At 39.9% G+C, this 20,173-nt stretch overlaps 2 pseudogenes; both read right to left on the reverse strand.

Moving 5' to 3' along the window:
• Nucleotides 1-2,163: 2,163 nt before the first annotated feature.
• On the reverse strand, nucleotides 2,164-4,030 carry LOC149023697 (UDP-glycosyltransferase 73C3 pseudogene; annotated as a pseudogene).
• A 6,249-nt stretch (nucleotides 4,031-10,279) lies between these two features.
• Nucleotides 10,280-19,629, reverse strand: LOC149023698 (sodium/hydrogen exchanger 1-like; annotated as a pseudogene).
• Nucleotides 19,630-20,173: the final 544 nt, after the last annotated feature.

Genomic DNA, 20,173 nt, shown 5'->3' on the forward strand with positions numbered 1-20,173 from the left:
ACTTCTTTTGAAACAAGGATGGAGATTGCTCAATAATCCAAATGTTGTTTGGGTCAAGATTGTCAAGGCTAAATATTTTCCTACACCCTCACCTTTCGACCTTAGAGTGCTAAAGAAGAAAGGACGGCAATACCGTCAACTTTGGATCACATAGTAGGCCAATACCACCCTCACCTATGGCCAACAAGTGCAATAGTGGAGCAAGTGTTTAACTCAAAAAGATACATAAACATGGAGTATTCTCTATCACTTCCTTGTTTCCAATTCACCTCTCCATCCTTACTTGACTCCTGGGTGTCATTAATCTCAAAAAATGGTGACTTCTCTACCAAATCGGCTGGGACAACACTATATAATTTCAAACCTAACGCGTCTACCAATAACACATATTGGTGGAATTCCTTCTGGAAGCTATCCATCCACCCGAAATTTAAAACTTTTTTCTAGCATCTCTTGAATGCAAGACTTCCTCTCAATCCAATCCTATCTAGATTGATACCAACCAGCCCAGTCTATCAACTATGTGCTAACGACGAAGAGATGACTTGGCACCTGTTCGTTGTGTGTGACTGGACCAAGAGGATTTGGGCGGCAAGGCCACTTAGATTGAGAACGGAACTGCTAAACTAAACATCCATGATTGACCTATGCTCTTGATGATCAAAACCTAGACAACCAATAGAGCATAAAAAACATGGCTAATCTCTATCTTCGTTAGCACTTGCTACTTTGTGTGGAAAGAAAGGAATCATTGCATACTCACCCAGGAGTGGCCCAACCCAAATAGAGTGGTACATAATGTGTCTACATGGATGAAGCATTTGAAACTATCCCCAATCTCTACCTCTCAAATCCAATCCCATCAATATGAAGAAAGAAATTAACCACTAGTCAACTGAGTAGTGTGTATAATATTGTTAAATCAGTTCACTTAACCACCTTAATTTTTGCAAGGGTATCTGAGACTGTTCTAGATGCTGCTACATGGAGTGTCAAGATCATTTTGAGTGGAAATTTTCTTTTTGTTGGCTTTAGAAGCATAAGGAAAGGATAGAAGCTGGAGGCAATGGTACGTGGGATCTACGAAAGGAATAACAAAGCAAAGCAACAACATATACGAATCAACGAAATATGGTGCAATGATGAATTAGCGCTTGACGTATTCTCTATGAAGACCAACACGTGACCAATCTCCGTAATTCCCATCTTGTTTGATCTACTTTCTTGTATTAAGGATGTTAATGTATGTTAATGTATGTTTATTTAGGGATCCACACTCATAGACTATCTAGGGACACTATCATCCACATTTGGTAGAAATGATGAAACAATGTATTTTCTTAGCTTAATGAAACTTCGACCATAGCTTAATGTATTTTCTTGGAGGGAAGCCAAAGGCACCCACTATAGGGCATACTTTGACCACAGAAGTGGCTCACCATCAAACTAATTGGAAAGTTAACCGGAACCCTAGTATTCAAAATATGGTATTCAAGGGAGAAAACGAGACCCTAGTCTCAATTCGAAGCAAACACATGAGATTATAAAAGTTAAGTATTTTTATATTAGGGGGTGGGGACTATACATATGTCACAGAGAACATCGAACTGTGACCTATTCACTAAGAGGTGACGGTCATTATCAACTGAGCAAGCCTACAATGGTGGTTTTCACGATTTATGTGGTTTGCTCCTACTATTGATAGTTCCATTACCTCCAAGTGTCAATGGCATGTTTACTTTTTCCCAAATTTACGTTAATTTTTTAGGGAAATCAAAACCAAGCTCTTTCGGGACACTTTTTTTTTCAGTTTATTTTTGATTTTGGTTCTATTTTCGTTGTTGTGTTAATTCAATATGATTCACTTTGAAACCAAGGTTACCAGATGGTTTTGGATAGAGACTAGGTAGTGTCTATAGGGACCAATTTTGATTTGATTTGGATTTAAGTTAATTTTACCATTTTTATACATCAAGTTGGAATAGTCAAGCTCATCTACTTCCTTGTGTTGTGTGCTTATTGGTTCGGTCTCATCAATCATTTGAGTCAATAATAGATTGTTAATAACCCAATCGAATCAAAACCATGTTCACCTCTTGCACTCAATTCCCGGTTAACCCACTCATAATCTTAATTCAATTGGAATTATATTAGCTTTTGAATTAAAATATTACAAATGTTTAAATCCTTTAACTCATTGAAGAGAACCCTCCAAGGACAGGATTCAAACTCCAACCCTGAGTGTTGGCTCAGTTGGTAGAAAACCAACTCCTCCAAAGTAGGAGATCAGAGTTTGAATCTCCTTGTGGCCAAGGGCAAAGGCCTGTTTATATTATGTAATACCCATCCCAATATATAAGATCGCCTATTATTGTTACAGGAAAAAAAAAAGATTGAGGATCCAAACTCATGTTCTGAATGTTACATAACTTTGATAAATATAACTCTCCTTGGTTCCACTTCTGATCAAATCAGCTCTCCTCTTTTCTTCAATTGTTTCTGAACAACCCTTTGCTTGATATCTTCAATAAAGAGTGAAATATTGAGATTAGAAGAACCCCCTTCTCCGACTGCTTTGTTTGCCATCTCTGTAATCTCTCTCATTTTCTTCTTTACTAGTTGCCCTTCTTCTCCACCATTCATTAAAATCCCAATTGTCTTCTCAACCTCTTCTCCTTTCACATACACCCCTAGTTTTTCTCCACCTCCAGTCTGACAATCGATGTCCACACCAATCCTTACTCCAAGCCCCAAAATCTGCACAATCTGCTTCTCATTATAGAACTGATCTGCAAACATGGGCCATGTTATCATAGGCACACCTGCACTCACTGCTTCCAGTGTCGAATTCCACCCACAATGTGTTACAAACACCCCCACCGCCCTGTGCGACAAGATCAGCGTTTGTGGCGCCCAGCCCCTAATTAAAAGCCCTCTTCCTTTGGTCCTCTCTTCAAACCTTTCTTCTGATAACCAGCTCTCCAACTCTGCTGATGGTTTATTATCGTTTCCTTGTCTGATCACCCATACAAATGGGTGATTTGATCTCTCCAATGCCAACCCAATCTCTATCAGTTGTGAGGTAGCCAAGGGACATAAGCTCCCAAGACAAACGTAAACGACTGACTCTACTTCTCTCGAATCCAACCACTTCAAGCATTCGTTCTCATCAATGGCTGACTTCTTACCTCTGTCGATCTTATCTACTGCATCCTTGTTGTAGAGTGAAACAGGACCAACGCACCAGGCTTTCTTCCCCACAAGCTTTTGGTACTCGTCCACATAACAAGTTTCTAATTCGTAAAAACTGTTGATCACTACTCCATCTGCTGTTCGTTCGAGCTCTATGGATTGCTCTCTGATCTCTCGAAAAGCTGGTTCATCGTCACGGACCACTTCTGGTAACTGAGCCTTCGTTAGCTCGATTCGATGAGGCATGCCTGGAACCACAAAGTGTTCCGAGTCGGATCCGACATTTGCATGTGGCTTGTAACGGAGTAAGTTATGATTGCACAAGTGACTGAAACCCGACATACCATTAAAGAAAAATCTTGGAATCCCAAACTTTAGAGCAGTATGAGATGCCCATGAATGACCCAAATCAGAGATTATACAGCTCGGGTGTGGTTTCATTTCTGGAATAAATTTTTCCAAGGCTGGCTGAAGCATCACTACAGCTTCAAAGAAGTTCTTCAGCAGTGCTCGCGAGGGAAGATGATCGATATTCTCACAGCCATCTGGTAATCCAAATTCTGTAGCTGGGAAAAGAAGTTGAAGAAGTCTGATTCGCATACCAGATTCAGAGGCTCGATCGATGATGGATTTAAATCGCAGAGCGTTGACTGGGGTAGTGACGATGGTGATGGTGACACCTTGTCGAGCTAGCAATCTTGCAATGTCTATCATGGGAATTATGTGGCCTTGAGCCAAGAAAGGAATAAGAATGAAGTGAAGTTCGTTGTTACCCGTGGAAGCCATGGGAGCTGCAGCAAAGGTAGTAGGTTCCGGCGTTAATGGCGGTTTGATAGCTAGGAACACAGCCTTGAGGCAAGGAGAGGCATGCTATCCTCAAATAGGTACAGAGCAAGAGAGGAATCGAATCTAATGTGGAGCCACAAGTTGGTCTTCGTTGTGACACTGACACCACACCTTACGTTGATGATTAGCGACGTTAGTGTTCACATCACTTTGATTGGCATTTTCTTTTCCCGGTACAGTAGAGATTCTCTATACCCGTCACTGATCATCATCGATGCTCTTGCGGTTAGAGTCGGGATCAGCGACCCCGTACGGGAGCACTTTGTACTCCTCCCACGCTTGACCACAAACATCAGTGGGGCCCACGGTGAAAAATACTTTTTGAAAAAAATAAAAAAATAAAAATTTTTTACCAGTGGGACCCACTGATGTTTGTGGTCAGAAAGCCATGGGGGAGCACGACCCCACGAGGATGACAAGGGCACACAAGGGCGGATAAACCCCCGAAAAAAAAAGCCGCAACCAATCATTTTGCAGCCGATATTGATGAAAAAAGAATATTGATGGTTTTCATGTAACGAGGATTTTATACGTAATGAGTGTGGGGATTATTAAATATATCATGATATTGATAGGTTTTAATTTTTACAAGCAATATCATCTTTATAATTCATAGATTTGAAATTTGAGTAGAGTGCTCCCCCGACGGGGAGAAGATCCGAATTCTTGTGGGTTACTTGTTTAAATTAGTACGGAATCTTTTGGACCCCCAAAGATTGAGGCCCACAAACTCAAGACATGCGCTACGGGGAAGGTGTAAAGGGAGAAGGCTCGAATGTAATAAGAGGCCACCAAGAAAGAGTAACTGGATAGTTGAAGTCAGCTTCTGAATTTGTATTTAATGGTACTAGAATATGTTGGATTATCAATAGGATGTAAATATGGTATATTCTTTTCTTACTAACTATTATCCGTTCAATTAAGTTATCCGATCAAGTTACTAATTTGAATTTTTTTTTATTTTTTTATTTTTACTTGAGATGTGATTATATTTCTAAATTTTCTACTAAAATAATTAACAAAATTGCTAAATTCTTAAATTTCAACAAGTAGTCGAAAACTCATATTCAATATGTATTCATGCCTATTTAGAATAATCTACTTAAGGAAATAATTATTCAATTATCATCGGAATCGGACTAAATCCATCCAAAAACGAATGCCTATTTAGAATAATCTACTTAAGAAAATAATTATTCAATTATCATCGGAATGGGACTAAATCCATCCAAAAAACTGATAAAATATTATCTGAATCCATCTGAATATAATAGGTTGCAGCTATGATATTACCACTATCCGATCCAAATCCATTCTATTTACACCCTTAACGACCACCACCATATTAAAATCACATCCACAATATTGATATTTTTTTTTTGGGTAAACAACATTTTATTAAGAGAGAAAAGAGACTATTGAGTACACCACTCAGGGCCACGTTATCATAGGAACACCAACACTCACTCCTTCAGGGGTCGAATTCCACTCAGAATGTTTACAAACACTGCCAACGTCTTGAATCGAAAGCCCTCTGTTAAAATTCCTTGGCGTCCATATTTGTTGGAAATCAATTAAAGATCTATGATGAGTTGTCTCTTGATTCTCAAACACTGATTTGAGGAGGATATTGGGCTTTTCACTCTTGCTGGTCTTGGATATGGTTCGACTCATTTGCTACTTCAGTAACTATTCATGAAGCTTCAGTTCGTATTCAAGATCTCCAATGTTTGTTATTGAGTGAGGAAATTTGAATCGATTCCTCTATACAGGATGTTACAAAACATTCATGTTCAATTGGCTAAGACAAGTCTCTCTAGTTCTGATTCTACAAAATTCTAAGGTAATTCTTCTCGTTTTAAGTCTCTAGCTGGTTTTCCAAGTGTTGTGAATTCCCATTCGGATAGTTCAGAAGCTTCTCGTGGCCCTGTTGGTTATGCTTCTTCAACCCCAAGATCTGTATGCCAGATATGTGATCATCTTGGTCACAATGCAGAGTTTTGTTACCAACATTATTTCCCTTCATCAATTGGTTCTCAACCTCAACCTAAGGCGCATGGGTTTATTTAGCTGGTAATATATGCTTCTCCTGTCCCCTATCAATCGCGGTTCCTCGACACCAGTGCGTCACGTCATGTCACTCCCAATATTGCCTCTCTACAGACTATGACCTCTTATCATGGCACTGATAAAGTTGAAGTTGGTAATGGCTAAGGTGTAGCAATTTTTGGCTCTAGTTCTTTCTATGGTTCAAATGATATGTTTAAGTTAAAAAATGATTTACATGTTCCTTCAATGAAACATAATCTTCTGTAAATGAGCAGTTTGCTAGGAATAATGGTGTCTATTTTGAGCTCCATCCCTCTTGTTGTTTGTTAAGGATCCATCCTCGGGGAGTTTCTTACGTATACAAGGTCCTCTTAGAGATGGCTGCAGTGCCTTTGGTTGCCGATTTGTGGCGATTTAAAAAACCGCCACCAATTAAATGGTGGCGGTTTTATGCACTATTAGTGGCGGGTTTTTTAGTGGCGGTTCAAAAAAAATCGCCACTAACTATACGATATTACCGGCAGATAATACCGCCACTAATAGTCTTTTGTACAGGTGATTGGGGGGATTAATTTAGCTTATTTAGTGGTGGTAAACAGGAAACCGCCACTAATTGTATGATATTTAGTTGCGGAAAACAAGAAACCGCCACTAATTGTATGAGTATTATGGGCAGTTTTTGTTTTACTGCCACCAATTAGGTTAATTTTTTTTTTTTATTTCCCCTGTGTGCAATTATTACATTTGTTCTTGAAAGACAGTACAAATACATGAATACAAAGAAAATTCAAAAAAACTAAAAGTATTCAAAGAACAAAATTTAAGAAAAATAATACCAAACATATATTAATCAAATCAACTGTGTATAGATATACAAAAGTTACATGTAACACTCAACTTGATGTTACATTGTTAATCTAAACACCAATAAGAGAAGAAGAAAAAAAGAATCATCTCTGCCCAAAAACCTACTAAGATCTTCCACCTCAGTTCCCGATCTCCTATGTTCATCAATTGCTTCCCAAGCTTAGCACCCATTGTTAATGTTTTGGGATCAGTTTCAGCTTTCTTCATCATCTCCTCATACTTCGTTTTCCTAGACTTGCATCACAAGAGAATGTCATTGACTTCTTCAACTACTCGATCAAATATGAAATGTATAACATAAAAGTGATTAGGCAACAAAGTTGGAGCTGAAGACACAATATAGGAATAGTAGTGGTTGAACATTCTTCACCATTTTTACTGTAAGGGATTAATGGGTTTGCTTATTTGACTTACCAATCTTCGCTCCTTCATGTCTAATAGCTACATTTGAGAAGACCTTGGTCTAGTTTGGCCTAGCAAAGTGTGTAGTACCTGTAAACATTAACATCATAAACAAGAAAAACATAAAAGAAACTTAAATAGACTAGAATATCCATCTCTATAGACTATGAAATAACTAAACTAAAATTTAAAGGTATAATATGAACTTCTGAAGATCCTATATGAACTCACAAGTGAAAAAGAGTTGTTAGATTGGAAAGTTTAGGTAGAATTCTCCCAAAACTGAATTGTTGTTCAAGTGGCTGCAAAAAGATTACAAATATTACAAATAACCAAATTAACCACATTGAAAGTACTTAGAAGTCCTTTCAAACAAGAGATGACCATTGGCTCTAAAAGGCATTCAAAGATGTCTAATTTCTTTTAACTTTGAGAATGATTTAGGTATTGGCCCTGATAATTGATTCTCATCTACTTGGAGCCCATTTAATTGAGAAAGAAATCCAATCTCAACTGGTAAGGCACCTGAGATCATCAAGGCATTCCAGTGCATGGTCAAGTCTCATCTCACCCTCCCAAGTAAGTTACATATAATCCCCACCCCACCTATGCTGTCCACATCCTCCCCATTCCCTCCCACTTCTGCCATAGCATTCCCCAGCCCTTTCCTTCTTACCAAAATCAACCTCAACCTAGTCGCAATTCACCCTAGCATCTTCCCTTCCTGATTCTGCAACTCCAGCCCCTCTCCCTCATCAATCATAGGTCATCCCCTTCCTCCTCTGTTTCTGCGCAAGCAGCAGCACCTTTCCTTAATTAAGCCCACCTCACCAGCCCTTCTTGAACCCTTGTCTCCTTCCCTAGAGTTGCACCTAGCCATAGAATAGAAACCCCAAGTCAATTGCCCCATTCCACCTTGTTTTCAAATAAAGGGTGACTACAATTAATAAAGATTCTCAAGAAGAAGCCATTGTGGATGATAATCGGATCAAAATTTTGGAAACTGAAAATAGTGTCAATCAATAGAACTCTCTTCTTTCTCTTTTCTCTTCTCTTCAGATTGAGTTCTATGGAAAACCCAAATCAGAAAGTAGTACTAGTCTCCATTGAACCAACAAAAGCCCCAAGTAGAATTCAATCAATAGTTCAGTAGGGAGTAATCAGACAAAGCTTAAATCTAAGAACTCAACTCACTCAGAGAGATTTTTTAAGTAGCATATAAACAAAAACTCAAACGGCTCCAGAATGCTGGTCGAGTGAAGGCCCAAGGCCAGGGTTTTGTTTCCCAAAGTTTGAGTGAATTCAGATGAAGTCTTGACTTCAATATACAGCACTATATGCTGGAGTCAGGAAGGAAACAGATCATAAGACAGAACCATAAAACTGAAACTAAACTCTAATCTGATCCAACCTGTGAAATGGTACATATGATATTGAAGAATGATAAAGTATCTAAAATGATAAACTGGAATCGAACAACACCCATCAGCAGATACTATTGAACTGGTTACAAAGTGGTATGTAGATGGTAGAAAACTGAGGAAGAAGAAGGAGAAAACCTATCTCAGTCGCAAGGATCTCTTGCACATTCCTCAAGCCAATTAAGGCAACTCAAGACATTATTAATCAAAGTTGTAACACAGCTGAACATTTCTACTTGAACTAGGAGTAGAAAACAAAGCGACTAATTGTGCTATACTGTCCCAAGATTTGGAGAACTCAACCAAAGTAGTCTGGTTTGATACACTCATGAACCTGAACAATTTAGGCTCCAAGTGCTTTCTAGTTCAGGTGGTTCATTATACAAGGTGTGAAAGAAAGTCTGCCATAGGCTTGCTTGAATCTCCTAATTATCCACTTGAGCAATGAATAAGCAATCTCCACCCACGTGAGGCTCCTAGTTGTGATCATAACAAGAGACACCCTACAATGGAATAGAAAAGAAGAATTTGTCCTATAAGTCAGTACTTAAGACCTAGAACTGCCAGAAACTGTGTTTAACGTGATCAGGAATCTCATATCCAGACTCATATATCAAGCGGCACATGAGGGAGGACAAGCTTTCTGGGTCTAACATAACTACAGCGGAAAAAAATTCCGGTTTTCCAGTGTCATGGGGATTCTCATCCCAGAAAACTTTGAAAGAAAAAATTCTTACCATGAAAACTCCACAAAGAGCCAATGATCAGGTGCATCATGTATCATAAGCATGAAGGGCTATGATTGTCAACCCTGTTATACATGGATTGAGAGTAATGCATCCACTACAATAGGCAAAGTAAAAGAAGGGCAATGCAGCAATAGAAAAGCAGTAACCAAAAAGGGAACAGCTACAATAACCTGGAAATTCAAAGTTAACAGCAAAATTAATAGTGTAACCTTTCTTAAAAATCATGATTCACATAATCAGTCCATATAAGATAGCCAGGGATATGGACTGTCCTGGAGGAATGCAGTCACATAATAAGGAACTAATCCCTTTTAAATAAACAAAAAGTAAACACAAAAAGTCCTCACAGAAAAACGAATGAATTCAATAGTATTAATTGATGAATTCTGTTAAACAATGTGTCACTAAGCTACCATCCAAAACCAATTCTCCCTCTCCCTCCCTTCCCATTCCCTCCCACTAAGCTACCATCAATAAGAGGTATTCAAGTTACAGGATTTAATATAAGTCAAAATTACAGGATTTAATATAAGTAAATAAAACTCTAAAGTTATAAATAAATGCAGTTCTATTTGCAACTGATGAACTGAGTAGTCCTGTAAGTTGAAATTCAATGGCTGACATTCAAAAATATAAAAGAAGTACAGAGAAAGAGAATTAAGAGGTATTCAACAACAAGAAAAAGTGAAAAACATGAAGTCAAAATGATTACTAGATCTTATTTACATGCAGCTCAATGACATAAGGGTACATACATAAACCTACCTATTGCTCACAAACCTCCACTTCTCAATGTCCAATGCATCCATACCAACATAAAGAAAGATAAATATCTCAGCAATAAATGACAACGTTGCAAAAGCATGCCTGCAAAAATAGTAAACACAGCCCATAAGTAAGAATAACTAGTTTAAATCATCAGTAAGGCAAAACAAAATTACAGGTACATTCAACATACTTTGTGGTGACTCTTGAACTCTCTGTCACATTATGCCAGGTATAGTGGGACATGACAATCCCACAGAAGAATACAGTAAGAATACAACTCAAGTAGAACAGCTGCAATAAAAATTTGCCATAGGGCTTTGTTGGTACTGAATTTTTGGAAAATAATCCAGAGCAGAAGCATTCGATAAGGCTCACACAACATAAGAGAGAATATTTTACCTCAGCCAACATATAGGAAAGGTAGGCCATGAGTATCGTAAGTGCAACTTCACGATCAGTCGAGTGCCTAGAAGTCACAAGAACAAAAGCTATTAGAGTATTGATAGAAAATAAATTGCAAATGACTTGCATGGCATACCATTATAATTTTTTATTCACATGCTAGACAATAAAGACATGACCCTGATGAGCTGCAAGAAACTAGTTGTCATTGAGAAACAACCACCACCACCCAAAAAAAAAAAAAAAAACTGTGAAACAGTACCCATCACTGATATGAAAGTACACTCCTGTATGTGCATCATTACAAGGTTGACAGACATTCCACCTTAAATCTTTTTCTAAAACTTATTCCCCCACTCTATTAGACAATATTGAGTGAAATCTCTGTTATCTCAATATGAGAATAACACATGTGTATTTATAGTATGACAGAATAATACATGATACGGTATCTAAGAGAAAATACACAATACAATACTCTTATACAATACTTGTATCTCTAACACCCTCCCGCAAAGTCAAGGGTCCTGGAAGCAGCCTGACTTTGGACCGAAGAAGTTGAAACCGAGTAGATGAGAGCCCTTTGGTGAGAATATCAGCTAACTGGTCCAGAGTAGAAATATAGCGAACCTGAAGATCACCTTTGGCCACTTTATCACGTACAAAATGAAAATCAATTTCAATATGCTTGGTTCGAGCATGAAAAACAAGGTTCACCGACAGGTAAGTAGCCCCAATATTGTCACACCATAAGACTGGAGGAGAAGACTGGGAAATGCCTAACTCGGAAAGAAGAGATTGGATCCAGGTAAGCTCAGTAGTAGCAAGAGCAACAGCACGATACTCACTCTCAAGACTAGAAAGGGCAAACAGAGACTGTTTTATGGGACTGCCAAGATACTAGATTATCCCCGAGAAAAATAAGATATCCGCTTTGGGATTTTCGATCATCGGGCACCCAGCCCGATCAAGCATCGGAAAAAGCAGCTAGTGAACAAGAGGATGATGGAGTGATATGAAGACCATAAAGAATGGTACCTTTCAAATAGCGAAGTAGACGTTTTAAAGCCACCCAATGATCATCAGTCGGGGAAGCAAGAAACTGACAAAGCTTGTTAACAGAGAATGCAATCTCTGGCCGTGTCAAGGTGACATATTGCAAAGCACCAACAAGACTCCTAAATAGAGTCGGATCAGACAAGGGCATTCCGCCAGTACGGGAGAGGTGATGAGAAGACATAATAGGAGTAGATATGGGCTTGGCATCAGACATACCAGCACGCTGAAGAAGTTCACAAATATATCGCTGCTGAGAAAGTAATAGACCATTAGAGAATGGTATAAGCTCAATACCCAAGAAGAATCGAGCAGTACCCAAATCCTTGAGCGCAAACTCTTCCCGAAGTTTGACCAAAAGCTCTTCAATAGCTTTAGAAGATGGACCGGTTATCAAAATATCATCAACATAAACCAATATGTAAAGAGGTCCATGGGGCCCATGATAATAGAATAAGGAAGAGTCAGTCGTAGAACCATGAAACCCAAGAGTCAGAAGAAAAGAACTAAGCCGTTGAAACCATGCTCTAGGGGCTTGCTTAAGCCCATAAAGAGAACGTTGAAGCTTGCAAACATGAGAAGGATAGCTAGAGTCAATATAACCAAAGGTTGTTGCATATAAACATCCTCTCGTTAAATGCCCATGCAAGAACGCATTATTAACATCGAGTTGGCGGATTGGCCAAGTAGAGGAGACGGCCATGGCAAGCAAAATACGAATTGTAGTTGGTTTGACGACTGGGCTAAAAGTCTCATCATAATCAAGCCCGTACTCTTGGGTGTATCCTTTAGCCACTAATCGCGCTTTATAGCGTTCAATGGTGCCATCGGACTTCCGTTTTATACGGTATAACCATTTACATCCAATAATACGTCTACCCGGTGGAGAAGGAGTAAGAGTCCATGTGTGATTCGACACTAAAGCATGAAACTCATTATCCATGGCATTGCGCCACTCCACATGCTTAGATGCTTGTGTGTAACAAGTGGGTTCACAAGTGGTTGAGACGGAGGCAACCAAAGCATAAGGAAGAGGATGTCGAGTGGAATAAAAACTCCGTGGAACTCGAAGTTTACGGGTCCCGTCTTGAGACCGAGTTAACATAGAATGGGTACGAATAGTATTAGATCCATCTACTATAGAATTGGTAGTGGAGGGTGGAGGAACTAGCAAACCATCAGGTTCTAAAATGGAAGAGGGTGCAACATCCAAAAACTCAGTACTAGAACAGATTGGCAAATTGTTAGAGGGCCCAGCAGCAACTATAGAAGGCCCAACAACAATATTAGAAGGCCCAACAACAAAGGTAGAAGGCTCAATAGCAATTTTAGAAGGCCCAACAACAATATTAGAAGGCCCAACATCAATTTTAGAAGACCCAACAGCAATATTAGAAGGCCCAACAGCAACAGTAGAAGGCCCAACAGCAACAGTAGAAGGCCCAACATCAATTTGAGAAGACCCAGCAGCAATATTAGAAGGCCCAACAGCAATAGTAGAAGGCCCATCATTAACAATAGAAGGCCCAACAGCAATACCAGTAAGCAATTCATTAGGAATTCTACTACCAACAGCAGGAGTACATGACCCATTATTAAAAGAATTACACAGTCCAAGTCAGAAGACTTATCATACGATCCAAGAGTAGTACAATTATTATTACAAAACTCATTATTATTAACAAATGGTTCAGATGGAGTAAGGTCTTGGATAGTAGCAGAAACTCCTGGAACACCATTCGGAGGCTGAGCAGCTGTAGAAACATCATGTGCGGAGCAAAACAAAGAGCAGAGAAATACCATTGGCAGATCCAACAACAGTTGAATTAGAATCAGACAGCATACATGGGGCCCAAAGAGATGCTGGAAGCTCCTGTGAAGTTGAAGAAAAAGCCAAAAAACTAGGCAACCTGTGCTTATAAGGAAAAAATGACTCATCAAAAATCACATGGCGAGATACAATAGTCTTCCCAGTGACAGGATTAAAACATCTGTATCCATGATGTTTAGGGCTGTACCCAATAAAGGTGCAAGGAGCTGATCTAAAATCCATTTTATGAGAATTAAAAGGACGAAGAAGAGGGTAACAACAACAACCAAACACCCGCAAAAAATGATAATCAGGCCACTGTTGATAAAGCCTATGAAATGGAGAGTCAAACTGAATAGCAAAAGAAGGAAGCCGATTCATTATATAAACAGCAGTGTAGAAAGCATCAGACCAAAATTTTAAAGGAAGCCCAGACTCAGCCAAGAGAGCAAGACCCATCTCCACAATTTGTCTATGTCGCCTTTCAACTTTCCCATTTTGCTCAGAAGTATAAGGACAAGAGAGCCGATGGACAATACCAGAAGTGTCCAAAAGTTTAGAAAAACTATGAAACTCACCACCCCAGTCTGACTGAAAAGATTTAATTGTAGTTGAAAATTGATTCTCCACAGAGACTTAAAAAGTTGAAAAACCTTCACGGCATCAGACTTATGAGAGATAGTATATAGCCATGTATATCTAGAAAAATCATCAACAAAAGAGATATAGTATCTGTGACCCTCAACAGAAGCCTCATGTGATGGACCTCATAGGTCAGAATAGATGATTTGCAAAGGAGCAGTAGTGTGAGCAAAACAGCGAGTAAAAGGCAACTTATGTGACTTGGCAAGTTGACAAGAGGAGCAAACATTAACACTACGAGGACCAACACATGGTAAATGAAAAGTACTAAGAATTCTTGAGACAGTTGGATATGCAGCATGACCAAGCCTAAGATGCCATAAATCAGAGGTCACCTTAACAGCAGATAAGGCAATACCTTTATGTATAACATGCTTCACAGTAGGTAGAGAATAAACACCATTGTCAAGATGACCTTTCAGCAGAATATGGCCCGAGGACAGATCCTTGATATAAAAGCAGTCAGAATGAAATTCAAAAAGAACATCATTATCAGCACAAAACTTGCTTACAGACAACAAGTTATTTGAAGCAGAAGGCACATGTAAAACATCAGTCATCTTGAACAAATTCTTATCACAAAGAAAAGAAGAATGACCAATATGGCATATAGGCAAACCTGAGCCATCCCCAATCATAACAGAGTCAACACCTGAATACTCCACAGGTGAATGAATATTTTGTAATTGAGAAGTAAGGTGATGAGAAGCCCCAGAGTCAGGAACCCATCGGGCAGCAGCATGTTGAACAGGGTGATGAGCAGCAGTATGAGCCATATTAACTTGAGGAGACTCAGAAGCATACCTCTGAAAACAATAACGAGGTGTGTGGCCAGTCCGATCACAAATATGACAATAAAATGTACGATCACCTCTACCAGCACCTCTGTTAGCATAACGACCACCATAACCTCTATGTGCACCTCTAGCTGCATATCTACCACCAACAAAGGAACCCCTAGAAGAAGCAATTGGTCGAGAAGATGAGATGCCTCTTGAGTTAGTCCTGGAGTGCACATACGGAGCAGTACGAAAAGACTCAGATCCAAGAGAGAATTGAGCAACTTGAGCAGTAAGATTTGTGACATCATGAAGAGCATTGTTAATCCTTATTTCTTCACATAGAAGGAGTCCCTGAAGATCAGTGAGCTGAACAGGAGACTCTCTGATAGTAACAGAGGTGAAAAACGATTGATATTCAGATCCGAGTCCTCCCAAAATGAACAAAACTTGCTCAGAATCTGATACAGGTTGAGAAGCTAGAGAAAGAGCATCTGTAATTTGCTTGATGCGAAGAAGATAAGAAGTAATGGAGTCAGAGCCCTTCCTCAAATTATGAAGCTGCATTCTGAGTTGCATCACCCGAGCTTGAGAAGAGGATGCAAATGTAGAGGAGAGAGCATTCCAGGCAGCAAGAGAGGTAGAAATGCCAACCACTTGAGAATGCACAGATTCAGTAAGGGAAGCTAAGATCCAACTAAGAACCAACTGATCATGTCGCTGCCAAGTGAAGTAAGCCGGATTAGGAACAGGAGGAACTGCAGAGGAATCAAGATAAGGAGAAGGGCAAGGGCTCGTGCCATCAACAAAGCTTATCAAACCAGTAGAACGAAGCAGTGGCATGAATTGAGAGCGCCAGACTAAATAATTGTTGGAATTGAGTTTGACCGACAAAAAGTGATGAGCATTCGACACGAGAAAAAAAGAAGATTCAATGGATGGAAACATAGCGGAGGGTGGAGCAGAGGTGGAGGAATCAGATGCCATTTCACCAAAAATATCAAGAAATCACAAGAAAGAAGCCAAGAAGATCAGCAAAAGAATCTGCAAATACGATGGAGAAAGCCCCAAACAATTGAAGAAAGATACAGCAAAGACCCACTTAAAACGATCAAACAACCGCAGCGAGATCGCACAACAGCAGCAAGCTAGATCATAGAACAATAGCAAGATCGCACAACAGAAACAGCAGCAACATAACAACAGAAACAGGATCACATAACGGCAGCAACATCGCACAACAGCAGCAAGAGCGCACAACAGCAAACACAGCAGAGCAGACGATCAAAAGCAACACACCAACAAACCAAGATCGCACAACAGCAAACACAGAAACGCAGAATCACAGATCTTCAACAAAGAGCACAAACACATAATCAAGATTTTGGTGAAGATCGGAACATAGAACTTCAGATCTGAAACAAAATCGCAAGATTTTGGTGCAGATCTACAACAGAGACACAGCTCAAATCAGAAAAACAGAAACTTCGTGAACAGAACTGAAACCCAGAAAAGACAAGAAAGATCAGAAAGAATCTTTGAAACAGAGACGAGCGGACAGGATCGAATGAGCTCTGATACCATATTAGACAATATTGAGTGAAATCTCTGTTATCTCAATATGAGAATAACACATGTGTATTTATAGTATGACAGAATAATACATGATACGGTATCTAAGAGAAAATACACAATACAATACTCTTATACAATACTTGTATCTCTAACACACTCCCATTTAAAAGGTAAAGCTAAATACAGATAGACCATAAGTATTGCAGATGAAAGCTGACAGTAAACACGGAATAGAATGTTCAACCAAAGAAAAAGAATAAAAGAATGGCAAGAAATATTAAAGAAAAAAATTTTAAACAGGCCAATTGCATACCTTCCATATTACAACTTCTTAATAATGAATGCACATAGCAATCCAGCCTGCAAGGTAACAATAATGTAAATGGAGGTTCTAACAGGATGGTCCAACAAATTCAGGGGGCTAATAGAGAGAGAGAGAGAGAGAGAGAGAGAGAGAAAGACTCACAATCACTCCCAGCAAGGTGCTTGATATAAATAAATAAAGGAAATTGCCAACAAACTTTAAAGCGATGCTGGTGTCAATGTGCGAGAGATCAAAGCTCTGGATTGCATTAAAGAGCACCATTGAGGTGGCATCATTAACAACACCTTCCCCAAATACTAGACTATAGAGTAAAGGTGTCTCATCCTGATTGAGAACCTGCACCATCAAATGGAATTAATATAACAATGAGCTGTTGTAACAAAACAGCGACGACTGATTCTTAAAACTTGACATACCTGCAGGGTGCAAACATAATCGGCTGCAGAAAATATCGCTCCAATTGCTAGAGACAATGAAAAGAATTAGAGGTGATATACCAAGCAAGTTTACAGCATTCATCAAACAACACCAAAAACAAAAAAACAGCAAAGAGAGTTCATTGCAGAAGAAAACAAGAAAAAGTATGTCAAGACTGAACAATCGTTCCTAAGAACAGTTGCATGACTGGTGACCAGATTAAAGCTCTGCACATAACCCAGTTTCACTTAAAAGATAAATAGATTTGATGAAATAAAGAAATGATCTTGAATTTGTTGTCAAATTTAATACCCTTGATGTCATCTACATCGACAAATGAAGGATGGCACAACACTCCAGCTTGGATGTAACTTTCATTTGCTAGTTCCACAACCACCTTGGCTAACAAGGAATTTAAGTTTCTTAGATAGTGATGCGGATCAATTATACTTCTGGATCCGACTGAGCCTCCTCACGTATCCAGGACAATGAGCCCTGCAAGAAGGGTTAGATGCGGGCCGGCTTGTATGCTGGGTAGCCGCCTCCGATGGCAAAGTCAGATGACGAATAGAGTGAGGTCTCGTGCAAAAGCTACACAAGATTAAACTCAGAGTGTATTCGATGCTAACCGGAGGGGTATGTCTATGCTTTTATATTGTAAGTGTTACCTTTTATGTATTTGGTAAGTTAGCCCGACAAGGGCTATTGTTTCTCCTAGGATCATGCTTCCTTGTCGTTGGTCCCATTCAATCAGCTGCTGAGTTGACCTTCTATATCAAAGATGATTGCTATATATGTGGCGTATGTTACGCTTTTGGTCATGGATGATCGGCATCTGTCCCGACTAACTAGCATGTGGAGCCCCATCCAGGTCAGACCCGGTCGGGTAGGAATCTTCCGTATCATAAGCCCCCTATCCCGGACGTTGTTTACATCGTGCGGGATAGCAAGGAAGATTAAAAAAGTGCAAGACCTTAAGGAAGGTGCAAGTTGACCGAGATTGACCTGATTCAAATTATTGCCTTAAAAAAGTGCAAGACCTTAAGGAAGGTGAAAGTTGACCGGGATTGACCCGATTCAAATTATTGCCTTAAGAAAGTGCAAGTCCTTATGGAAGGTGCAAGATGACCGGGATTGACCCGATTCAAATTATTGCCTTAAGAAATTACAAGTCCTTATAGAAGGTGCAAGTTGACTGGGATTGGCCCGATTCAAATTATTGCCTTAAGAAAGTGCAAGTCCTTATGGAAGGTGCAAAATGACTGGGATTGACCCTATTCAAATTATTGCCTTAAGAAAGTGCAAGTCCTTATGGAAGATGCAAGTTGACCGGGATTGACCCGATTCAAGTTATTGCCTTAAGAAAGTGCAAGTCCTTATGGAAGGTGCAAAATGACCGGGATTGACCCGATTCAAATTATTGCCTTAAGAAAGTGCAAGTCCTTATGGAAGGTGCAAGTTGACCGGGATTGACCTGATTCAAATTATTGCCTTAAGAAAGTGCAAGTCCTTATGGAAGGTGCAAGATGACCGGGATTGACCCGATTCAAATTATTGCCTTATGAAATTGCAAGTCCTTATGGAAGGTGCAAGTTGACCGGGATTGACCCGATTCAAATTATTGCCTTATCCTTATGGAAGGTGCAAGATGACCGGGATTGACCCAATTAAAATTATTGCCTTAAGAAAGTGCAAGTCCTTATGGAAGGTGCAAGATGACCGGGATTGACCCGATTCAAATTATTGCCTTAAGAAAGTGCAAGTCCTTATGGAAGGTGCAAGATGACCGGGATTGACCCGATTCAAATTATTGCCTTAAGAAAGTGCAAATCCTTATGGAAGGTGCAAGATGACCAGGATTGACCCGATTCAAATTATTGCCTTAAGAAAGTGCAACTCCTTATCGAAGGTGCAAGATGACTGGGATTGACCCGATTCAAATTATTGCCTTAAAAACACTGGCCTCATAAACACTGGCTTGTTTTTTGCACTTACGTAACAGTGTCCCGTATGTCTTGGGCTTATCTGTTAGTAAGACTTTCAAAAGCTTCGGGTGTGTAATGCCATTCCAAAGTGCGTTGTACGCCACCTGATCATCAAGATCCTCGATCTCAATGGTTACTTCATCGAAACGTTTCAGGAAATCCCGAATGGATTCATTCCGCCCTTGCCTTATAGTGAATAAGCTATTAGACGTCTTCTTGCTTCCGATTGCACTTCTGAATCGGGCTATGAACTTCCGGGCAAGTTCCCTGAAGTTGTGGATGGATCGCGGCTGCCAGGCGCTAAACCACTTAATGGCCGGGCCTTTTAATGAAGCCGGGAACATTTCTCAGAGTAATTCGTCTTCTCGTCCGAGGATTGTCATCACCGATTTGAAGTAGCTTATGTGGTCCTTCAGGTTTGTCTTTCCTTCGAATGGAGTGAGAGTTGGCATGATGAAATTTTGGGGAAGAGGTATGTTCATGATTTCATCCGAGAATGGTTCCCGATAAACCACATCCAGATCTTCATCATGGTCTCGATCCTCCAACTTGCGCTCGACCGCAGCCATCCTTCTTCTAAGGCAATTTTGCCTAACTCCATTCCCGCCTGACTCAGGTCTTCCTTTCGGGATCCTCCCTCTTGGACGAGATCTTCTTGCATTTTGGAAGGCCCTCAGTAGCCTTCCCGTCTGAGTGCTACACCTTGGTCCTTGCTCAACTCCAACTTGATGGACCAAGCCCCGCAACACCCCCTGCATCTCGATCATTCCCTTGCGGAGCTCGTCCATATCTGCTGCCGTAGCATACCCCTGTGGGCCTCGGGAGATGCCTTGCCCATTTGGATTTTCAATGACCAGGTTCCCCTTAGGAGGATCCTGTTCCACTCGG

Source organism: Hakea prostrata, chromosome 2, assembly GCF_041222555.1.
Source record: "Hakea prostrata isolate BN-2017 chromosome 2, UWA_Hpros_2, whole genome shotgun sequence".
Lineage (NCBI taxonomy): Eukaryota > Viridiplantae > Streptophyta > Magnoliopsida > Proteales > Proteaceae > Hakea > Hakea prostrata.